We start from the raw sequence: 22,992 nt of genomic DNA, 5'->3' as shown, positions 1-22,992 counted from the left end.
AGTGTCTTTGCAACGTGGATATGGCGAGGAGGATGATAGCTTTGGAGCCAGTAATATACTGATCCAGTCCTCCTTGCAGCTCCAATGCATACTCAGAGCTTCCTCATTTTCACCAGTCTTTAGCTTGGTTCTGTGTCTGCATCATGAACTGCAGGAAGCCACCCTAAAATTGTCCTTTTCTAGCCCAATATTGGCTACCCTGGCTGACAATAACTTTCCAAGACGCAGGCAGAGGGTCGTTCCCATCATCTGCTACTAGCCCTTTAAACTGGAAATACTAGAGATTGAGGTGGGACATGGTGGCGCTGTGGGTTAAACCACAGAGCCTAGGACTTGCCGATCAGAAGGTCAGCGGTTCGAATCCCCGCAATGGGGTGAGCTCCCATTGCTCAGTCCCTGCTCCTACCAACCTAGCAGTTCAAAAGCACATCAAAGTGCAAGTAGATAAATAGGTACCGCTCCAGCGGGAAGGTAAACGGCGTTTCTGTGTGCTGCTCTGGTTCGCCAGAAGCGGCTTAGTCATGCTGGCCACATGACCCGGAAGCTGTACGCCGCCTCCCTTGACCAGTAAAGCAAGATGAGCGCCGCAACCCCAGAGTCGGCCACGACTGGTCCCTTTACCTTTACTAGGGATCAAACCTTCCACATGCAAAGCATTTACTCTACCACTGAGCTATGATTTGTCCCCAATGGTAAAGGGAGGCTGCACACAGAGACTTTCTGCTGAGCATGTTCTCTGTGCTGGCACCATGGACAGTTGCCCCAATCATCCACACAGCCATCCAGCCTGTTGTTCACTAACTTGGCCACCACATCCTCAAGAACCAGCTGCATCACAAGTCACAGCCAATTAACAACATGGACCTAGAATGGTAATGAGGGTAAGATGTGCCAGCATTTCATACTCTTGTTATGCACTTATGTTTTATATTAAGGTTTTTTATGTTTATGTTAATTCCAATCCTTTCCTGCACACACACCCTTTTATTTAGCAAATTGTGATTTCACTGAAAATCTAAGTGGGAGTTCTCCCCCTCCATCCCACACAAAGTGAAGCAAATAGTAATTCTACATATTGCAACAGGAGTCCTATAACACCATTTTAATGCCCTTTCACTCAGCAGAATCAGGCAATTTGTGTTTTGTTTTTGGAGTTGCTTCATTTTCCCTTGTTAATTTTTCTTTTAAAACTACTTTTGATGCTTAAAAACTCTAAATAAGTTCTATGGAAGCATAGAAACAAGGGCATTTGCTTTGACAAAGGCACCCAATAATTTACCAAGTTAGAGAAGTACCCATTTCACAGTAACCATTCTGTGGCAGAAGATTGCCAATTTTGTGCCATATAAGCAACTGTCTGCAAGAGACTTGTACAAAGCAAGCAGACAGAACTGTTCACGGTGCAAGAATGGAAGGGGATACCCTCCTCCTCCCTTTCACTAATAATCTTGCAACTGCTGTCTGAAAGTAATCAGCCCCTACTTTGTTCCAGCTGTGAAAGAATGGGATTGCTCAGACCATAACTCGATTCATGTTTAAAACCCAGTGTGGTTGAAAGAACATTGTGAAGAAGACAGAAAATCAAGTCCCTACTAAGTCACAAGATTTGCTTTGGGTAAATCATTAGCTTTTTTCCGGTCAGGTGTGGTGGGTCAGCAATGCAGTGGCAGGTTCTGCTCCCAACCTAAGTGTGTATATTATATCTAAACAGAGTCCACATATGTACAAATTTCTGGCATGCGCAGATTTTGATGATCTGTAATACCCATCAGGGGACGCGGGTGGCACTGTGGGTTAAACCACAGAGCCTAGGACTTGCCGATCAGAAGGTTGGCGGTTTGAATCCCTGCAACAGGGTGAACTCCCGTTGCTGGGTCCCAGTCCTGCCCACCTAGCAGTTCGAAAGCACGTCAAAGTGCAAGTAGATAAATAGGTACCGCTCCTGTGGGAAGGTAAACGGCGTTTCCGTGCGCTGCTCTGGTTCGCCAGAAGTGGCTTAGTCATGCTGGCCACATGACCCGGAAGCTGTACACTGGCTCCCTCGGCCAATAAAGCAAGATGAGTGCCGTAATGGTCATGGGTCCCTTTACCTTTTACCTTCCTTATTGGAAAAAGTGGGGTTGCCAGGCAAAACCTCACCATCAGCTGTAATTGCATGGCCTAAATTTGCAGGTATGTAGTTGAATCCCTAGCAGTTCAAAAGCTTGTCAAAGTGCAAGTAGATAAATAGGTACCGCTCCTGCAGGAAGGTAAACGGCGTTTCCGTGCGCTGCTCTGGTTCGCCAGAAGTGGCTTAGTCATGCTGGCCACATGACCATGAAGCTGTACGGCAGCTCCCTTGGCCAATAAAGCGAGATGAGCGCCGCAACCCCAGAGTCGGTCACGACTGGACCTAATGGTCAGGGGTCCTTTTACCTTTTACACCCATCAGAACAAGCAAGCCTAGCCAATGACCAGGGTTAATGGCAGTTGTAGTTCAGCAACATCTGGAGGAGCACTGGTTCCCCGCACCCACCCTAACGTATGCATGTCGTTTGTGTCAGAGTTTGCCACTGCAAAGTTGCTCCCTTCCACCACCACCCCACACGGTCCTTTTGTCCCACATGAATCTCATGCTATGACCTTCAACCATTAATTTCAAATATGATGTCTTTAATGTAAGTGTTCTGTTCATCATTGAAACTAACTTGGGAAACACTAATATTTGCATTTTGCAAATGAGAGTGCTGAGATCTAGGGCTTCCTTTCGATTCAACCTATAAGGTCAAGAGGGGATCTCGAGTGCAGGGCAAACTTGAGTCTCCATATCACCACCCAGGCTTTTGCTGTGGGCTCCTTATCTTTTTGCTGCAGGCTCCTTATCTTGCACAGGTGACTGTGGCCAGCAAAATGCAGGGTCGGTTAGTAGATTGACATTCTAAGCCATAAGCAAATCTGCCTTTTCTCTAGAGCATGACATTCAATTATCGTTATCTCCCTGTGTGTAGCTGCACGCTCAATTAATAGCTGTAAAACCAAATCTTCCTTCGTACCTAAATTATCTTAGTGCCTTGCCAAGGATTTGATTTGATTTGCTAAAAAGATTGGAACGGCCTAAAGCACAACAGTACAGAGAGCACATTTTGCTCTCCACCGAGGGTGAATTGGGTAGCAGCTTTGGATGGTAGGACCATTTGCAAGGTACAGTGAAGTCCTCTGAACCTATAAAGCAGAATTACCAGGTTTTTCACCAGAGTTGTTTAACACACACACACACACACACACACACACACACACACAGAGGTAGCATAGGGGGGAAATGATGACAAGATGCACCTTCTACTCCATATGTTTGCATGTGTTTTAAGGGGTCTTTCTGAGGGCTTTGGGTGCAGTCTTCTGTTCGTGCAAGCTTTTGCTTCTCCTAGCCACAAGGGGATTGCCAAAGCTTGTATTGTGGAGATACTGTAGATAGACATTATGGGACCAGCCTGTCTATCATCATCTACTCAGGTGCCCACAAAAGATCTCACCAAATATCCCTTTAAAAATCCACAATATTGGCTCTTCCTACTCAGTTCTTGTTTGCACTGCCTCAGCCTCTCCTACATTGAAGACGCACCCTTAAACAAACCCGCAGCTCACTGGATGCCAGGACTGGACCCTTCTGCTCTGAACAGAGGAGATGTGAAAAGAACCTCTCTCTGTGAGTGAACGCAGTGGTGGCTACTGCAGGTGCCCTTTCCCCCTTGATGGGAGAGCTGATGGGAGGCATGCCTGCACCATTTTGTGGCCCTGACTCTGACGTTTTTAGTTAAACTCTGTGAAGAGGCTGCCAGTCAGAGTAAACAGTAGTGAGCTAGACAGACTAATGGCTCAATTTGATATAAGCTGGTCCTTTCACCGACCATGAAAACAAGAAGGTAGAAAACAATAACCATGGGGAAAGCAGGCTTGTATTTTGCCCAGAGACTTAAGATTGGTTCTACACATTGCTGAAGGCCATAAATTATCTTCCTTGATCCCTTCTGATCTAGTCCCCTCCTTCCTTGCATTCTTCATAATGTGCATCCATCACATGGCAGAATGATTCATCTTAGGCACTGTCTTTGTATAAACTTCCCCTACCCCTCCGAAGGATTAATCCCCTCCTCATTCTGTTGCCCATGTAATCTAATCTCTCAGAAGCACCTTATCAGTGACTGCATGCAGGAAACATGAGAAATATCTAATAAGGGAATTCCTTTCTTTGACCAAACTTATCTTTGAGAAGCTCCAGCCTCTCACTCCCAAAGAGAATCTTGTTTAACAAAAATATAAATCACAGGTTCATTCACAAGTGCATGTACATGGGTATTTTTACTCTACAAACCCATTCATAGGAAGGGGAACTTTTTTCCAGAATGGACCCTTTTTATCTGCGGCACAGAGAGCACCCAAGACCTTTTGGTACACAAGGCAGAAAATCCAGATGTCGTCCCCAACCTTCCAAAATCTGCTTCCCGAGATAGACAGCTCCACCCTACCTAGATGTGCCAATTCTAGGGGGTCATAGACACCTTGGCCGCCTCAATATTTGTTGGAAGGGGGTCGAGAGCCCTCCATGTTGAGGGGCCAGGCGCACATCATGTGCAAATAACATCACGCACACAACATGCCTTCCATGCTGCAGATTCAGTGACTGGCTCCGACAGAGCACTCAGCCTCCTCCAGACAATGCGATGTTGTGTGGCGTGTCATGCATGCAATGTTTAATGACAATTTTGTAGAGCAATGGTGCAAAAGGTAATCAGTTTGCTTATAGATTGGCCACTTATGCATTGTTTTGTGAGTGGGTGGGTGGGAAATTCATCACCAAATACTGAGAACAAAGAGGACACAGATTTACCTAATATTAGCATAATATTGCAAGTCAAGCACACAGCTACAAAACCAAGCAGCATAAATCAACAGGTTTCAGCATGTGAAATGCTTGTCATTTAAGACACACAATATTAACACTCAGAACTATGTGTGTTTTACTCCTATGCAGAAGAATTAGCCTTTCATAATGACAGAGTGTTGTGCCTTCTGTTCACTATTCATTAACAACCCACCCAACCCCTGTATCTGATTAGGGGAAAGATGTTTGTCTAGGGCTTCTAGGCCAATTTGATATCTAGATCAGTTATTTCCAGACATGTCCCCCCCAATGGACCACTTGCAAATTGCTGATGGTCTTGGTAGACCACCTATTTTTTTTTCTGCCTGTAATAGCAATTATCAATGCACTGTGCTAGATGCTGTGCGATTTTTAATAGTATTCTTAGTGCTTCTTTTATTTCTCATATTGTATCACAAATGGCATCCTATGGACTTCAAATCTAAATTCAATATAAGGCATAAAAAGCAATTAAAATCGAGAATTTAAATACAATATAAGAAATAACAAGCAACAAAAAATAAAAATCAATATGAGCGTTTAATATGGACATGCCACGGTCCAGCTGAATGAAGCTTGCAGCCCACAGTTTGGGAACCCCCGATCTAGAATATCTTGGTTTAAAAATTCAGTATGAGTAGCATGGAATTAAGGAATGCAAAGCCAACATGTGAATCAGAAGTGTTTTTCTGAGCATGTGCAGAATGCCTTTTCCTTATCCATGAGTGACTGCAACCAGATCCGGAATTAGGGACCGAACGGGTTCTAAACAGGCTAGAGACTTGTCATCTAACACAGTAAACCACAGTAAACTAGGGCTTTCCTTTCATTTCTCAGAAGGAACCCACAGATGTGCAGAACGAAAATGAGGGAGGTTAGGAAATGTTAAGAAGCGCTTCACGAAAAGTAAGCAACTCAACCAGCTCTTTGCTCACTGGCTGGTGTCCATATTGCCTAATATGGTTAGCAAAATGTTTGACTGGAAGCGAGTTCACGGGCAAGGGCCAAATTTAACAACTAAGCAGAATGCCAAGGAGCCCTCTGCTTAGGCTCAGGGAAATTGCGGCACAGAGCAGATAACTTGACTGCAGCCCGCCAGTGGTTCTGTGTTACAGAAAGCAGATAGCTTGGTATTCTCCCTGCCACCAGTGAAATGCAACAGTAAACATCATTTACCATAGAAGGAGTGCAGAGTTAAAAGCTGCTTGACTGTCTTGGGAAGGAAGGACATCTAGGGTGCTCCTGAGATCAGGTGGCCCTCAGGCCAAATTTAGCCCCCACGGTAGTTTTATGGGGCCACATTGAACCAAAATGCAGTAAAATGCCTGCCTGCAGCTTTGATAAAAAAGGAGAGTAGATAGATACTATTTCACTTCGAGACAAGCAAAAAAATTATCACGAAAAGAATTCTCTGAGACATCTTTGGTTTTGGGGGGGGGTTTAGAACCCTTCTGAAAAAGAGGACACTTCTGCAGAATATTCGCTGGTTATACTCGGCAGCTTGCCACCATTACCACAACTAATGCCCAGGATGACAAGGAATATGAAATGGTGACCAAATGCCAACCCAGGAACTCAGTAGGTCTTACTTCCAGCAGTGGGGGGCAGGGACAGAGAGGAGAAGAAAGAAAGAAAGAAAGAAAGAAAGAAAGAAAGAAAGAAAGAAAGAAAGAAAGAAAGAAAGAAAGAAAGAAGGAAGGAAGGAAGGAAGGAAGGAAGGAAGGAAGGAAGGAAGGAAGATGTGCTGCCTCCTGCCACTTTTAAGAAACTATGGGAGAATTTTGTCCTCTGCCCCTGAGAATATTCAGCAAGATCTCCTCATTCCTCCCCAAAGAATTCTGAGAGGCCATTTTTGCTCAGCCTTTACTCAGCAGAAGGATGAGGAAGCGGTTTTCAACTTATAAAAGATGGAAATAGTCTCACATGACCTATGTCTTTGTAATTTGCTGAAGAAGGGCTATAACTCCCTGGCAGAGCATCTGCTCTGCATGCAGAAGTTTCCCTTGGTTCAATCCCTGGTCCCACACTAGGCAGGGCTGGGAGTGTCCCTTGCCTGAAATCCTGAACAGCGGCTGTAGACAATACTGAGTGAGATGGATCGGTGCTCTAACTCAGTATAGGGCAGCTTCCGAAGTTCCTATTGAATGCTCAAGCATCCCTCCTGTATGAACTGTGAAGATCACAGTGCAAAACTGGTTCTGATAGCTGGGAATTTCCCTTTGGACTAGCTGACTCCTGACACCCCCCTATAAAAACAACAGACCACGCAAATACCTTGACATTCAGAATGTTTCTCCTCTTATCTGTTCCATGGGAAGCATTGCAATAATCTGCTTAGGAAATAACATTCTGAAATGGCTGGAATGCTCAGAAGTCCCAGCAAATTTTAGGTATGTCAAAAATTCCCTCCGACCTAGGGAACCAGAATTTTTGTCGCCCCTATGTGTGGGTCACTTCTAGTGCCAGCTGCTGGGGAGAAACGATGGGAGGGGACCATTGCCTTCATGTCCAGCTTGCGGTCTTCTCAGAGGCATCTGGCTAAACACCGTGGGAAACATGATACTGTTCTCTGTCAGCGTAGATCTGAATGGGGAGCCTATGGCCCCCCAGATGTTGCAGGACTACAACTCCCATCATCCCTGGTCAATGAGCATGCTGGAGTCCAACAACATCTGGAGGGTCACATGTTTCCCACCTTGAGAGCATCAAGAGTGGTCATAGGTTCACTCTTTTCGTTTATCATTACATCACGTTGTTGGGCCAGGGCTGTTTTGATTCAGTTCACAGGAAGTAATGAAGAAAGCACTTGTTAAAAATGGCCTATCAGTCTCGATATATGTGCATTCCCCAGCCTCTTTTGGATGGCCATGAAAACAGTGACCATAGAAGCATCAGGGCCAACCCAAGACATTTCGCTACCTGAGGCAAAGGAAAAGATGGCGCCCTCCATCATTCCAGACTGGCAGGTGGAGCTTATTTCAACACTGGGAGAACACCCAACACCACATCTGAGGGTAGCCAGCTTGCTTAGAGGGCATGCACACACAGAGAACTCCAACATTTCTATGCCATTCACCGGGCCCCAGCATCCGTTGCCTGGGGTGATCGCCTGCATCTGCCTAATGGTCGGGTCGGCATCAGGAAGCATGTCATGCATTTGCTAAGCTAGCAGTGTGCTTCCTCCAGTCCACCCCAGTCCGGGGAAATGGGCAGCTCCTTGGAACCGAAGATTACAGAAAAGGCAATGGGAGGCTGATACACAGACTTCTTTCCTGCAGTGCAGACCTGATGCCTTCTGTCTTGTGGAAGGCTAGCATTTCACAGATGAAAACAGAGACACGCTTCTAACACAAAGCATCACTGCCCCTGAGCTTCACCTCCTGAAGGCTCCAAGGCATCCACTACAATCCCTTTGCAGTTGCCTGTTCTGTGCTGTTTCCAAAGCCAATGTGGTTTTTAAAAAGAAAAGTCATGCCAGAAAAACATTAGCCCTTTTTATACATTCTCTCTCTCTCTCTCTCTCTCTCTCTCTCTCTCACACACACACACACACACACACACACACACACTGCACTTCCAGCTGCATGAAGGGAAGAACAGGGCCATGCTTGTTAGCCCTGCCCCATCTCACAGTGCCTTTGCTGACTCCATTGCCTTCCTTGCCCTGGAGGGCAAACATCTGCAGTGGGAAGGCAGCTGTACTCGTCGATGATCCTTGCATGATTCCCAATGCTGGTGCAGGGAGCCTCCAGGTGTGGGGTTCATTCTGCACTGCAGATATTCAGCCCCAACACATGACATGCAATAGGTCTCCAGAAATGTGAGGGAGGGAGGGAGGAGGCTGGCTGGCTGGCTGGTGTACACACTCTCCCTCTTGTGATGGGAACCACAAAAGGAGGAATACATCTGAAACTGTCCTGCAGTCTTATCAGAATGGGGTTCTCTGGTGAGTGAGTGAGTGAGTGAGTGAGTGAGTGAGTGAGTGTTGACATGTGTCTGCATTTGAGTAAGCAGCCTGGGAGCAGGATAGCAGGAGGAAAACTTGCCTCCACATCAGCCAGTCTGTGTGTTGAGGTCAAGGCAGTGCCCCTACCATGAGGAGCATGGTAAGGGTGACTGAGGAGGGGACCTTCTCAGTGGTGGCACCATGTTTCTGGAACATGGTGGGAAGCCTTGCCTGGCACCTATTTTACCCACTTTTTCAAAGGCAGGCTTTTGTTAGTTAAGGGTGTTGCTTTTGCTGCTTTTCACCCACTGCTTTGTGCTTTCCTTTACTAACTTGTTGTGATTCTCGTTTCATTTTCATGGTGTGAACCGCCCTGATTTCCATAGGCCTGGGGCAGGAGGTGAGCAATGCAAGCCTACACCTGTCTACTGGGAGATAAACAGCTAGGACTTATTCCCAGATCAGCCCACACCTATAAAGATTTCAGAGGAACAGCAGGGTAAAAAATGAAATCCGTCAGTCAGTCAGGACTGGGCCTAATATCTGAAGGCTGACATTTGTAGCAAATCAGACTAGAGCTGCTTCTAGACAACCTGTTTACTAAGCATTTGTCCTGATTTATAGGGACACGGGTGGCGCTGTGGGTTAAACCACAGAGCCTAGAACTTGCTGATCAGAAGGTCAGTGGTTCAAATCCCCGCAACGGGGTGAGCTCCCATTGCTCGGTCCCTGCTCCTACCCACCTAGCAGTTCGAAAGCACGTCAAAGTGCAAGTAGATAAATAGGTACCGCTCCTGCGGGAAGGTAAACAGCGTTTCTGTGTGCTGCTCTGGTTCACCAGAAGCAGCTTAGTCTTGCTGGCCGCATGGCCCGGAAGCTGTACACCAGCTCCCTCGGCCAATAAAGAGAGATGAGCGCCTCAACCCCAGAATCGGCCATGACTGGACCTAATGGTCAGGGGTCCCTTTACCTTTACCTGTCCTGATTTGCTACCACACTTTCCAGTGCATTTTCCCAACACTCTCCTTGCTGTTTGTTTGGAAGTCTGGGTTTTTGTGTAAGAGCACCAAGACCACTTTAACCTAAATTTGCAGTTTAATCATACCTACAAAATAGCAATTGTCTGGAAGCAGCCTAGCCTAGCTGGAAGCACCCCAACCCACAAATAAAACAACAACAACAACCAAGGATGTAATAGGAAAGTGATTTAACAAGGACCAGGGAAATAAGCCCCATCCCTAGTAAACAGGGATAGCTGGAGTGCAAGTTTCATCCTTGTATCATTGACCCCTCCCCAGCTGCTACCTTCCTTTCTGAACACCTGCAGTAATGCAAATCCCACACTGCGCCTGTCTCCAAAGCAGGTACATGTCATCGTGACATTCCTCAATTCTAAAGGGTTGCTGCCAAAGTGCAATCGTGAAATGAAAAGGGGTGACGGGGGGAAAAACCCTAATAGCTACTTAAGAGAGAGAAGGGGGGGGGGGAGATTTGCATCAAGTGCTGACACAGCAACCTGCTGGAAGTCACTCACTGTTGTGGCAAACTCTTCCACCTGGCAGCTGAGAGAAAAAGCCTTGGAAAGGATTCCTCCTGCTTCCCGCAGCCAACTCAGGCTAGCCCGAGGGCGTAGAAAACTGAGAATTGCTGGCTTTGCTACATGCCCAACAATATCATTATTATAATGGTCTGTGGCAGCAGCCGTCATAGTCATAACTTTCCGCAGAGAAACAATGGCGACTATTGAACTCTAATTACTGCCTCTGCGCTTGCCTGCCTGCCTGTGTGTAACTAGAGGAGGTCAAAAAGGGACAGGGGGAGCAAGGAGGAGGAGGAGGAGGAGGAGTGGAGCCAAGACACGTTTCGGAGGAAAGGGAGATGTCAACACAGCTTGACTTAAAAGACAGGCAGCCTGGGGCAGTGGTGAGAAGGCAGGGCTAGGACAAGGAAGGCTCAGGTTCAAACCTTCCCCTCCATCCCCATCCAGGAAGCCTGTTGAGGGACTTGGGGCCAATAAACATCGCTCAGCCCAAACCTTACAGAGTTGTTGTGGGCATGGGGAGAAATGCCATGTGCACCACTGTGTGAATTCGTTTGGAGGATGGAATCAGCAGAGGCTGGTCCATTTGGGTTGATGGCAACTGCTCCACCAATGCCAGTATGTCCTCAAGCAGCCTCCACCTGCCTATCTCCTTGTTTACAACCAGTCCAGGGGGTTGCATGGGCTATCAGCTACCTCCTCCTCAGCCTCAAGTGTTGCCTTTGCAGAATGCAGAAGGAAGATGTGCTTGTCACCTTTAGCTCCACCTACTGTTGGCCTCCTACCTTACACCCCTGCCAGTTCCAATGGACATCAGCCACTACTAGGTGGAATAAAGACATCATAATAGGATAAAAGATTTCCCTTTTTTTGTATTTACTGGGCAAGGTAGCAGTCAGTGGAGGAAACAACAAGAGAGACTCACTGAGCTTCCCACCCCCATGTCGTTTTCCACTGGAAGTATCGCTGTGGTTCCAGCACTTAGCCTGAAGTTGGGGAAGGGTCTCTTCTGCCTTCAAGGGATCTTGCTATCAACTGTTCCTACATTCCTGTCCCCCACCCAGAAGTCGTCCCCCACCCAGCCACTTTGGAGGCTGCCAGTTGATGAAAAAGAGACTGTAAACAGAATTGAAGTGGGGTGAGCAGAACTGAAGCATGGGGGTCTGCTTGCAGGTCTCCCAGCCTCGGTTCTGTGCACACGAATTCAAGTATCGGTGCTCACATGCAGGGGCAGAGGAAGGGAGGCGGTGGGGGCGTGGTGTCATCACTGAGGGGGGTGACATTCAGCGCACCGCCTACCCGTGACTCTCAAGCCTACCCCGAGCCATTGGGGAAAGGGACAGAGCTGCGCGGCCTTGCCGGCGGCCTTTCCCCCTTTCCCCTTCGTTTTGACAGCTTGAGGGAGGCTTGGGAGTCGCGGGTGGGTGGCACGCTGCTGCCCCGCGCTGCTGGGGGCGGGAGCTGTTAGGATATCATTCCGTTCCACCTTAAAAGGAGCAGGCATGACGGGTGTGTCACATGCCTGTTTACTTCCAGCACTTGCTGGGAACTTCCATTTGTGTTACTGCTGTTTTGCTGGAGATGAAGGGACACAGACATGTTTTCCTCTGTTCCTGAACTATGCTGAGTGAAATGCTGTACATTATGCTTACACATTTCTCTGTCCGCCTCTTCTGCTGTGAGAAGATTTATGCACTCTGCTGATAGAGTGTGCACGGGTCTCTAAACGTATCTGAGGCTCGTGTCGCTAGTTGATGCTGTTCCAAGGGAGACCGGCTGCCGGCCGGTGGCTGGAGCCAGCTGGGGGACTGCCTGATGCCTGCCTGATGCCCCCATCTCCCCGGCAGTATCCCAACAGAAGCCTCACCCAAGCTGTCAAAAGGAAGAGGGAAGGGAGGAAGGCTGCTGGCAAAGTGGAGTGGCTCCCTCCCCCCCCCCCCCGCCCAGGAAGCAGCCTGCTTTGGGCAGCTCACTCTGCCTCCATGGGCGTCTCGCTCCCTGGAACACTTACGCTACCCCAATGGCCCTGCCCCTGGGTGTACAGCCTCTGCTCACATGGTCAAATACAGAGTTCAAAAGGAATAAAAGCCCAGCGGTCCATGATGTTAAAATGTGTTTCGATTTAATGAACTTGAAAAGAAGAATTAATTTGCACCCATAGGGGTGGGGCTGATCATTTACAGCAGGGGTGAGAAACCTCAGGATGAGGAAGTGGAATTGCGGCCCCCAGGCTGTTCTGTCTGGCCCCCAGAACTCTCCCCAGGCCACAGCTCCTTTCTAATTGTACCCACCGTTTTTTACGCCTGGCTGAATGTTTTTCCTCCTGGATGGAGGATAGAGAAGGATGTATGAGTGTGTGCAGAAACTTGCAAAATGTCCAAAGGTAACATTTACACTTACTGCTCTACCAACTTTTGCCTCAGGCCCCTCCCACTCCCAAAATGTGGCCCCAGAATATGTGGCCCCTGGGCTGCAAAGGGTTGGCCGCCCCTGACGAACAGAATCAGACACAGAGCAGAGATTTAATCCTTTTCTCCCTTGCTGCAGTCCTGAGCAAAATACTTCCCTGCTCACGTCAGAGCAACTCAGCCAATTGCAGCTGGGTGGGTTTATCCTGAGACTTCCTCCTGCTCAAGCCCAGTGTGGCATTTGGAAAGGAAAGAAAGAAAATGGAAGGGGGAAAGCAGATGGAAGCAGAAATATTCCGGAACCTCGCAGCCTGCCATCTAAAAGAGCCTCATTTGGCAATGGGATGTGGCTCATACACCTCCGAATACGTCCTTTGCTTACAACATTTGCTTACAATACATTTCCAAGATCTTCTAAAGCCTATGGGAAGAGGATTCCACAACTGCAGAAATTAGCTCCAAGTTTCTCATCTGTGCCCAATTTTCCCCCCCTGGTCATAGAAAGCAGATTTTTTTCAACCACATTCTTTTATGCCAAGAAGCAACACAGATGAGAGACAATGGCCACACACACACCCCATTTCAACAAAGCTTTCCATCGCGTGCCAAAATAATAACCCACATGCGTGCTCGGCATGCGTACCGTAGCGGTCAAGTTACATGAAACGCAAGGAATTGCTCAGAAATGTCATACTAATGCATTGTGGCTTGATTGTTTTCTGAAAATGGTCATTTTGCTCCTTGCTGTATGCGCAGAAAAAGCAGGCTTGGAACAAAGACATTGAAGGCGAGGAGTGGAGAGAAAATGTCCGAGTTTGGTTCTTTGTTGTGAACCAATGTCTTGGGCCAAAGGGAATTGGGGCTTAATAAACTCATTATTTATTGGAAGATATATGTATATACCCATGCATGCATGGAGAATCCAATTCACTTTTGTTCTGGGATGTGCCTTCCCGGGTTCAAAACCATCAAGAGCTCTTACCCAGTAGTATAAGAGCCAGTGTAGTGTAGTGGTTGAGAGCGGTAGTCTTGTAATCTGGGGAACCGGGTTCGCGTCTCCTCTCCTCCACATGCAGCTGCTGGGTGACCTTGGGCCAGTCACACTTCCTTGAAGTCTCTCAGCCTCACTCACCTCACAGAGTGTTTGTTGTGGGGGAGGAAGGGAAAGGAGAATGTTAGCCGCTTTGAGACTCCTTAAAGGGAGTGAAAGGCGGGATATCAAATCCAAACTCCTCTTCTTCTTCTTCTTCTTCTTCTTCTTCTTCTTCTTCTTCTTCTTCTTCTGGGGCTCGTGTGGAAGACATGAAACATTTCGCCCCACTCAGTGTGGCAGCTGAGGTATGGCTAGCATCAGCAGTGGGCAAAGTCAAGAAATTTGCCAGGGCCTAGAAAATATTCAGGGGGCTACCAGTGATCCACCACCACCACCCAAATCTCTGTCCACATGCCCACATGGGCAGTGTGACAGAGTTCCTATTTGACCCAAGCAGGAGGAATCTTCTGTGTGATTGCAGACATGGATTACTGGGCAACAGAAATACATTAAATGAAAGGAGCTGTAAGTAAGACCTGGAACTCCTTCCAGTCTCAAAGGATTCGAGGCTGGCTATGGTCATGAAAGGATGGCAGGAAACCCGCACTGCCTTTGCTTCTTGTTGGAAGACCTGGCTCCAGATTGGGGCAGGGGTGGACGATGGGCTGTTTCCCCACAGCTTTCCAAGCCAGAGCTGACCAGGACCTGAATAAAAGGAGACTGAGAGGAGATATGATAGCCATCTTCAAATATCTCAAGTGCTGTCACATGGAAGATGGTGCAAGCTTGTTTTCTCCTGCTCTGGAGGGCAGGGCTTGACCCAACGGCTTCAAATTACAAGAAAGGAGATTCTGATTAAACATCAGGAAGAACTTTTCTGACAGGGAGACCTGTTTGAGGTTGTGGACTCTCCTTCCTTGGAGGTTTTCAAGCAGAGGTTAGATGATCATCTGTCATGGATGCTTTAGCTGAGATTCCTGCATTGCAGGGGTTTGGACAACTCTACAATTGAGGTTCCTTCCAACTCTACAATTCTATGACCTCCAAGATCCTGTGCCATTTGGGCCCCCCGGTAGTAACCACTCTGCAGTGGCCGGCCTTACCCTGCCACTCACACTTTCTCAAGAGCTTACCTGGCAACAGAAGGGCAATGAGCCAGGATCTGAGCAGTCACTTGGCTCCCGGTCCATTACAGTGCCACTGCTGGCCAGCAAACCCGCCAATGAGTAGCAAGAGTGAGGAGGGTGGGTGACGTCAGCAATAGGGGAAAATCTGTTACATTCACATTTTAATACAAACCTACCTAATCTGTACCCCCAAGCAAGAAAGCAATCAAATACAGCAATCCCTCATAATCTGCCGTTTCCTTCCAAAAAAACACACCTTCAAGGTGCTGTACACAGTTCTTCCCTCCCCATTTTATCCTCACAACAACCCTGTGAGGTAGGTTCGTGACTGGCCCAAGGTCGCCTAGAGAACTTCATGGCTGAGTGGGGATTCAAACCATAGTCTCTCGGGTCATAACACCCTTAACTGTAACATCACACTTCCAAGCAAATGGATTGCTTCATCAGCTATTACTTCTCAGAGTCCGCTTACACATGAGAGCTCATGCGGTTGAGACAACCACACTCTCTTCTGTTGCTATTCACTGCAGGGCTCACCATACTCTCTCCTGGGTTGCATTATAGTTCGTGCATCCTGTCTGGATCAGGTTTTGAACAGGAAATATCTGCTGGAGGTAAGCAGCTGTGCCAGTTTGGAGGAGAGAGGAAAAACAGCAGTTGAATGAAAAAGAGACAGAGGAGGACTACTGGAGGAGGGAATACTTTGATTTATTTTCACAGTGGTACCTCGGGTTACAGACGCTTCAGGTTACAGACTCCACTAACCCAGAAATAGTACCTCAGGTTAAGAACTTTGCTTCAGGATGAGAACAGAAATCGTGCTCCGGTGGCGCGGCGGCAGCGGTAGGCCCCATTAGCTAAACTTGGTGCTTCAGGTTAAGAACAGTTTCAGGTTAAGAATGGACCTCCAGAACAAATTAAGTTCTTAACCCGAGGTACCACTGTACATAAAAAATCTTCCATAGGATGGTTCGTTTTCTTAGCACAGCTTTTAGAAGGGGGTGGGTCTGTCACACTGACAGGACTTGTGTACGCCAGCAGCGGTGAAACTGTGGCCTTCCAGATGTTGCTGAACTACAACTCCTGCAACTACAGATGTTTCATAACAGTTAGATAGGAATCTGGAGGCCCAAACTAGACATGATTAAGCCAACCAGCCTACCATTTGCCTACCCTGAACCTCTCAACTGGCTGCTCCCTTGCACATATGTCTCACAGCGTTAGGTAGAGTTTGCTCTCAAATGTATGACTGCAGTCTTAACCAGAGTGACATCAAAAACCTGGCATGTTGTTGTTTTTTGCAGGGTGGGTGGGGGAGAACCTCTTTAGGAGTTATTTTAGTACTTCAGGCCTATTTTTACATAGTTTCATTGGCAAGGCTTTCAATACATTTTTGTGGGACAACAGCCTGCGGCAAACATCTAGCCCACGAGCCAACATAAACAGTGCATTTATAACTTTTGAAAACAGAAGAATCTGGTGACAGAAATCTAAATCTGAGCCTATGCATGCAAATTAGCATATGCAAATCTGAAGCCAACCTGTGTCCTCTGTTTTGGCAAGGCGTGTATTTTCTCTTTTCTTGTATGGGGGAAAGACCATTGTTATGTGGAAGAGCATTTGCCTTACATGCAGAAGATCCCAAGGTCAATCCCAGACATCTCCAGACAGGGCTGGGAGAGACTCCCTGTCTGAAATCCTGCAGTGGCTACCAGTCAGCACTGGCAGTACTGAGCTAGACGCACCAACTGGTCTGACTCCTTGGGGGAGCAGACAAATCTTTCTCTTGCTCTATGGCATTCAGATTGAGGTTGTTTCATTGAGGACTTCCTCCCACCCAAGGGCTTCTCTTATGCCTCTTCCTCATAGACTCCATCTCCTCAGAGTATTGCGGAAGAACGATGTCAATCAACATTTGATGATCTCCTTCTACCGGTCAACAATAGATAGTGGCTTTCATACTGCATCACGGTGTGGTACGCTGGTTTGACATCAACTGATAGGAAGTGCCTACAGAGGGTGGTGAATACAGCACAAGATATTATGGGCTGCCCCGTGAATCCGCTGGATGAAATAGCGGAAGAACGTTGCCTCAGGAGAGTGAGGAAAATTCTCAGGGATGAGTCACACCCTGGCCGGCACTTTCTTGATCTCCTGCCCTCAGGCAGAAGATATAGAAGCATGATTAGTAGCACCAACAGGGTAAAAAATAGCTTCTATCCGTGGGCTGTCAGGCTGCTGAATGAAAAGATAACAGGGCAACTGACTTTTGGGTTTGGTGGGTGTGCGCCAGTAAACGAGGGGAATTAAGACTAAGAGATCTGAGTGGGGGGTGCTTGTGTAATCTCACTGTATACAAGTTGTACAAGTGACAATAAAGTATTTCAATTCGATTTCAATAGGCTGCAACCAGGATGCACTTAAGCCACACACCCAAGCTCTAGGTCAGGAAAGGGGAACCTGTGGCCCTCCAGATGCTGTTGTGCCACCATGGCCAACAAGAGTTGTAATTCAGGGCTGGCCCACCCATGCGGTGGTGAGGTGACTGCCTCAGGTGGCAAAATCCTCATGGGCAACAGATCCCAATGTAGATATTTATTCAGGCCAAGTCCACCCATGAGGCAAGGCAAAGCTGCCACAAGATCCACTAGGACAGCAGATCAAATGTTGACCTTTCTTTCCCCCCTTGGTCCTGGTGTAGATCTTCCCTCATCCCTTCTTTCCTTGTGGGAAGGGGGCTGCCATTTTGGAGTCTGCCTCAGGTGTCAAAATGTCTTTGGCCAGTCCTATGCAGAAGATGCCAAGTCACCCATTTAGGTCTTTCATTCCCTCATCTACCATCCACCATGTATTGCTGTTCTTTCACCACAGAACTATATGGTTTCCTTCAAAAGGAGGACCAATGCTTCTGTTGCTCACACTCAGGAAGAAGTGCAGGCCGCAGCCAAAAAAATTATAAGAAACATACATATCCATCGTGGAACTCACTAACTCTTTCCCATAAACATCATCTGTTTAAATTCCCGTGCCACAGGGATGCATGTGGCACTCTAGTTTTGAATAACTATCCTTTTTCAATGCATACTTACAAGTCCCAACAGGACTAGCTCTGCATTTCAGCTGCCCATTAAAATATTATAGTTGAAAATACAAGTTCTTAATCGGTGTTGGGTTTTCTTCATTTAACACTTGGGAGACGGACAGCCCAGAAAAGCTCAAATGCTCAGAATAAAATCCAAAACATGCGAAAATCTCCTGGGTCCAAGCTGCATAACCAATCTTTTAAAAAGTTCAGCCCAGGTTCATGAAAGGTTCACACAACCTTTTTAAAACAACAACAACAATAATAAAGCTTAACTATACTGAAGGGGAAGGGGTGTGTGTGTGTGTGTGTGTGTGTGTGTGTGTACACGCTTCAATAGGACCAGGAGAGCAAGGTTAGAAAGATCAAAAGCTTCATGTTTTTGTAAGTGAGGGAACTGGACATCCATGAAGAGATTGGGAAAGACAGCCAAGTCATAGGCTTGAACCAAGGGTGAAAGGGCATCAGGTGAGACTGAGGTAAATTTGTGACCTATCAATATAATCGTTGAAGTGTAAAGCATTAGCACCAATCCTGAAACAAGCTATACAAGTGCTTTCCCCCGACTTTGCTAACTTGCTTCAGGATCAATGCTTACTTCGTTACTCTTTGACAGTTACATCAATCGCTTGCAAAGTTACCTCAGTGATGGATCTAGAATAGGGTTGAATCAAAAGGGGTGAGTGTGTTTTTTCTCAAAAGCTTTCCATAGCAACAAAAACTGCCCCCCTTTCAGATCTTTTGAAGAAAACTTTTATTAACAGTGTAGGTTGAGACTTAGAGGATTTCCATATGCACTGTTTATTGAGCATTCATCCTGATACGTGTTCACAATATTTGCACTGAAGTTAAATGACATCTGCTGTTTATTGGGCATTCATTCTTATTTTGTACAGAGATTACATGATATCACATCAAGTGATGGTTACCCTGTACTTTTCAGTTCATTTTCCTTTCACTTTCCTTGCTGCAAAAAGTCTAATTTGGTTGTGGGAGGCAGGTTGCTTGTGCAAGAGCCCCAAATCCATTTTAATTGTGCAGGTATATGTTTGAACCCCACCTGCAAAATACCAATAGCCTGGAAACAGTCTCAGTCACACCTTTCCACTCTTGCAGGTCCGTCAATTTTAGTCTCTGCCTCTTTAGGACACTTACATTCTATAGGATTGTTCATTACTTGCATATATATTTTTCCTGGACCCTTTGTCTAAGTACCAAAAGCTGTGTCTTCATACCAAAAGCATCTATTCCTTGGAAACATATCAAGGTTAGGATATTCGGCGATGGCGTTGGGAAGCAGAATTGCTCTTACCGTCAGGTAATTCTCTCTGGTGTTAACCTATGTTCACACCTGCCTTCTTTAGTTCAAAAACCACTACTTCTACACCAGTGAATCAGCACTGAACTGCCATTCCAAACTGGAGATTTTGGAGCTATCAATCTACGTGTCTCGGGTCTGCATGATCCTATGGGAAAAGACAAAAATGTTTGGACCTCTTTAGGTTTGCAGGGGGTGTGGCTAAGTGCAGCATGATCAAAGTTGATAAAAAGGTGTTTGGTATGGAGAAAGTGAACAGAGAGAAGCATGTCTCCTTCTCTTAGTAGAACTTAGCATGATCCAATGAAACAGATTAGTACTTTGCACAACACATAATTTAGGGAGTTGAGCACAGAGGGCCATAGGTTAGTGGCAGAGCATCTGCTTTCCATGCAGGAGGCCCAAAGTTCAGTCCCCAGCACTTTCAACTAGGGCTGGGGATGTTGTCAGGAATGAGCCAGCTCCAAGCGAAGGTTTGCAGCCAACTGCAGAAAGCAGCCAGGAACAGAGAGGCTTAGATGTTAGCCAGACAGGGGAGAGCTGGCAGCTGCAGACTTCGGCTCTTCCTGACCTTGACGGGCAGGCTGATAATGTAGTAGCTGAGAGCAGGCTAGAACACAGCCACAGCTCACCGGAAGCACAAACAGGAGCGAACAAACTCAGAGACAGCCTCTCAGAACAGGAAGAGGTTGGAGATGATCCACTAAGTCCAAAGAGTCGGTGAATTGGAGGGTTACTAGACAAAAGATGTAAGGATCGTAAGTTCAATATCTTCTGTTGACGCTGGAAGGAGTCTTCAGAAGGGTCATCCTGAGTAATGATGCCCGAGGCTTCGTCGGAGCTGTCCGGAGCATTTTTGCAATAAAACCTATTTTTTAATTACCTACACTTACTGTGCTATCAAGCTGGGAACCTGGACTCCTGACAGATGTCCTCTTGTCACAAAGAATGGAGATCCTCTGTTACAAACCATGAGACCTTGGGGTCTCAAACTACAGCGGTGCCCTGTGAAATGCCAAAATCCGATGTCCTCCTTGCCTCTTGCCTTGCATCACGGCTGCAGAGCCCCCGAGGCCCCACACCCAGTGTGACAAAACCGGTCGCGCTCTCCTAAAAATCCACCTCTGACTGCCAAGCACCGTAGACAATACTGACCCAGTGCCAGATTGACGTATAAGCTAAACAAGCAATAGCTTAGGGCCCCACTTTCTTGGGGCCCCCCAAAAAAATTGAAGAAGAAACACCCTGGCTGTACATTTCCAAAATATAAGGTCATAACCTTATGACCACTGCTCCATAGTTATTGCTGCTATACAATTCCATTCACCATATAGATGGGTTTATGAAGCATTTCCGTATCCTTCTGCTGTGCTGAAGAAGAATTCTACGAAACAGTGGGCATATCCAGAATCACTGTTCTGTTCACTACATCTGTTTGCGGACCACTTCGGCAGCGTTGGACGCCATAAAACAAAGCTTTACGACTTGTTTTCACCAGATAAGAATCTGACCTATTGCTTCTTTCAGAGACTTGCATAGTCTACAAAGACTTTCAGAGACTTATAAGACTTATGTTTATTTGGTTCCACATTTTCAAGAGAATCCATCTAGGCCAGCATCCTGAAGAGAAGACTACCTGGAAAAGACCCTGATGCTGAGAAAGATGGAGGGCAGAAGGAGAAGGGGACAACAGAGGACGAGATGGTTGGACAGTGTTCTCGAAGCTACCAACATGAGTTTGACCAAACTGCGGGAGGCAGTGGAAGACAGGAGTGCCTGGTATGCTCTGGTCCATGGGGTCACAAAGAGTTGGACATGACTAAACGACTAAACAACAACAATGACCAGATGCTTGTGGGGAAACCCGCAAGCAGAATTCATGCACAAGAGCGCTCTCCCCTCCTGTGGGTGGCATAAGGAGCTGCAGTGAAAAGTGCCCCACAGTAAACCCCCATGAAAAATTGGTGCTTCAGTTTCCGATGTGCCAGTGGCCACCTGTGCTGTATTATTAGTATTTTAGTATTAGTCTTAGTATTATTAATTCATTTTATATACTGTCCTTTATCAAAAGATCTCAGGGTGGTGTACAACATTAGAAATACATTACAAAACATCAAGGATGGAAACATAATAAAAACCTAGTAGAAAGCATACTGGCAGAGAAGCCTAATAGTAAAATAATCATAATAATAGCAGTCCCGTCCCCCACACTTTCACGGGCCATGGTGACTTGACTGAAGTGGTGGGCAGCTTCTTATGTTTATTTTTCTTTTTTCATGTGGCATATTGAAGACTAAGTCTTGTTGTATTGCTAAAAGGTCTGCAGTAAACCAGAGTGAGACCCATAGGATGTATGTGAAAGTTGGAAAGATCGGGGGGAGACTTTAAAGAGCGTGTCTTGCGGGTGGGAAGGGTGATAGATTGGCTAGAAGGCAAGATATCAAAGGGCTGGATATCACGCCATGTTTGTTTTGCAAATCTCCAGCCGAAACATTTCAGAGGAATTATGAAAAATGAAATGAATCATTGTGAGGAGGGAGACAGAGCGGAGGATGCCACATTATTGGTTCCCACTGTGCCTTTGGCTTTCGCAGAAGGCAGATTTGCTCTGCAGCCTTCCCAAGGACGTGTTCAGCATTCCATACATTTTGTTTTATATCACTAACGTCTCATAATGAAAATCCAGTTAAAAGGGGGGAAAGTGGGCAGTAGGGCAGATTATAAATCTACTTATGATACAGAAAGTGTGTCGGGGGGGGGGAGGACCGCTGGATATTGAAACAGGACCCTCCATGCATAAGAGAGCTATAGCACCATACAGAGGGGAACCTGGAGGCTTGCAAACCTGCAACAAACAAAATCTTTATTGGAGGGTGAGGAAAGCAAATCAGGGAGGACTGCACATGCTCAGTGGCCACTGATTTGCTGGCTGGCTGTTGAGGGAAGGGGGGGGAAACTAGATGGGGAGGGAGGATGCAATGGAGTATCCTGGGAGAGGACACAGCTAGCTAGCTGGCTGGCTACTACTTTGGACAGGAGCTACAATGCTTTGTTCCAGGTCCTGCTTGCACAAGTACTAATTAGAACTTGGCTTTTATCAAGCTACAAATATAAAACCTGATGTCTTGTTCTTTTCAAGCCTGACTTTGGCCCAAACACTTTGTGGAGGTGGGGGAGGGGAAGCCACGTGATTCAACTTGCCGCTCTTATTTTGAAGAGAAACAGCTGCGGTGCCCCATTCTTGATCATGATCTGGTTTCCTGGTTTCCCAAACCAGTTTCCTAGAATCATAGAGCTGGAAGAGACCACAAGGGCCATCGAGTCCAACCCCTTGCCAAGCAGGAAACACCATCAGAGCACTCCTGACATATGGTTGTCAAGCCTCTGCTTAAAGACCTCCAAAGAAGGAGACTCCACCACACTCCTTGGCAGCAAATTCCACTGTCGAACAGCTCTTACTGTCAGGAAGTTCTTCCTAATGTTTAGGTGGAATCTTCTTTCTTGTAGTTTGGATCCATTGCTCCGTGTCCGCTTCTCTGGAGCAGCAGAAAACAACATTTCTCCCTCCTCTATGTGACATCCTTTTATATATTTGAACATGGCTATCATATCACCCCTTAACCTCCTCTTCTCCAGGC

The 22,992-nt window shown here is 46.8% G+C and overlaps 1 protein-coding gene across 15 annotated transcripts in view; it reads right to left on the bottom strand.

The window, feature by feature from the left end:
- CALD1 (caldesmon 1) overlaps positions 1-22,992 on the bottom strand; it is a 201,184-nt gene that overhangs the window by 138,886 nt on the left and 39,306 nt on the right. The window contains exon 2 of one of the 15 annotated variants that reach the window (XM_083401953.1): positions 19,349-19,502. The exons of the other annotated variants lie outside the window; for them this stretch is intronic. The gene's annotated coding sequence lies outside the window, so the exon portion shown is untranslated. The remainder of the gene's footprint in view (positions 1-19,348; positions 19,503-22,992) is intronic. 15 annotated transcript variants of the gene reach the window in all.

The sequence above is a fragment of the Podarcis tiliguerta genome (assembly GCF_965153285.1).
Source record: "Podarcis tiliguerta genome assembly, chromosome: 10".
NCBI classification, from domain to species: Eukaryota; Metazoa; Chordata; class Lepidosauria; order Squamata; family Lacertidae; genus Podarcis; species Podarcis tiliguerta.
The sequence above is the reverse complement of the archived record's forward strand: the minus strand, read 5'-3'. Positions and strand labels throughout refer to the sequence as shown.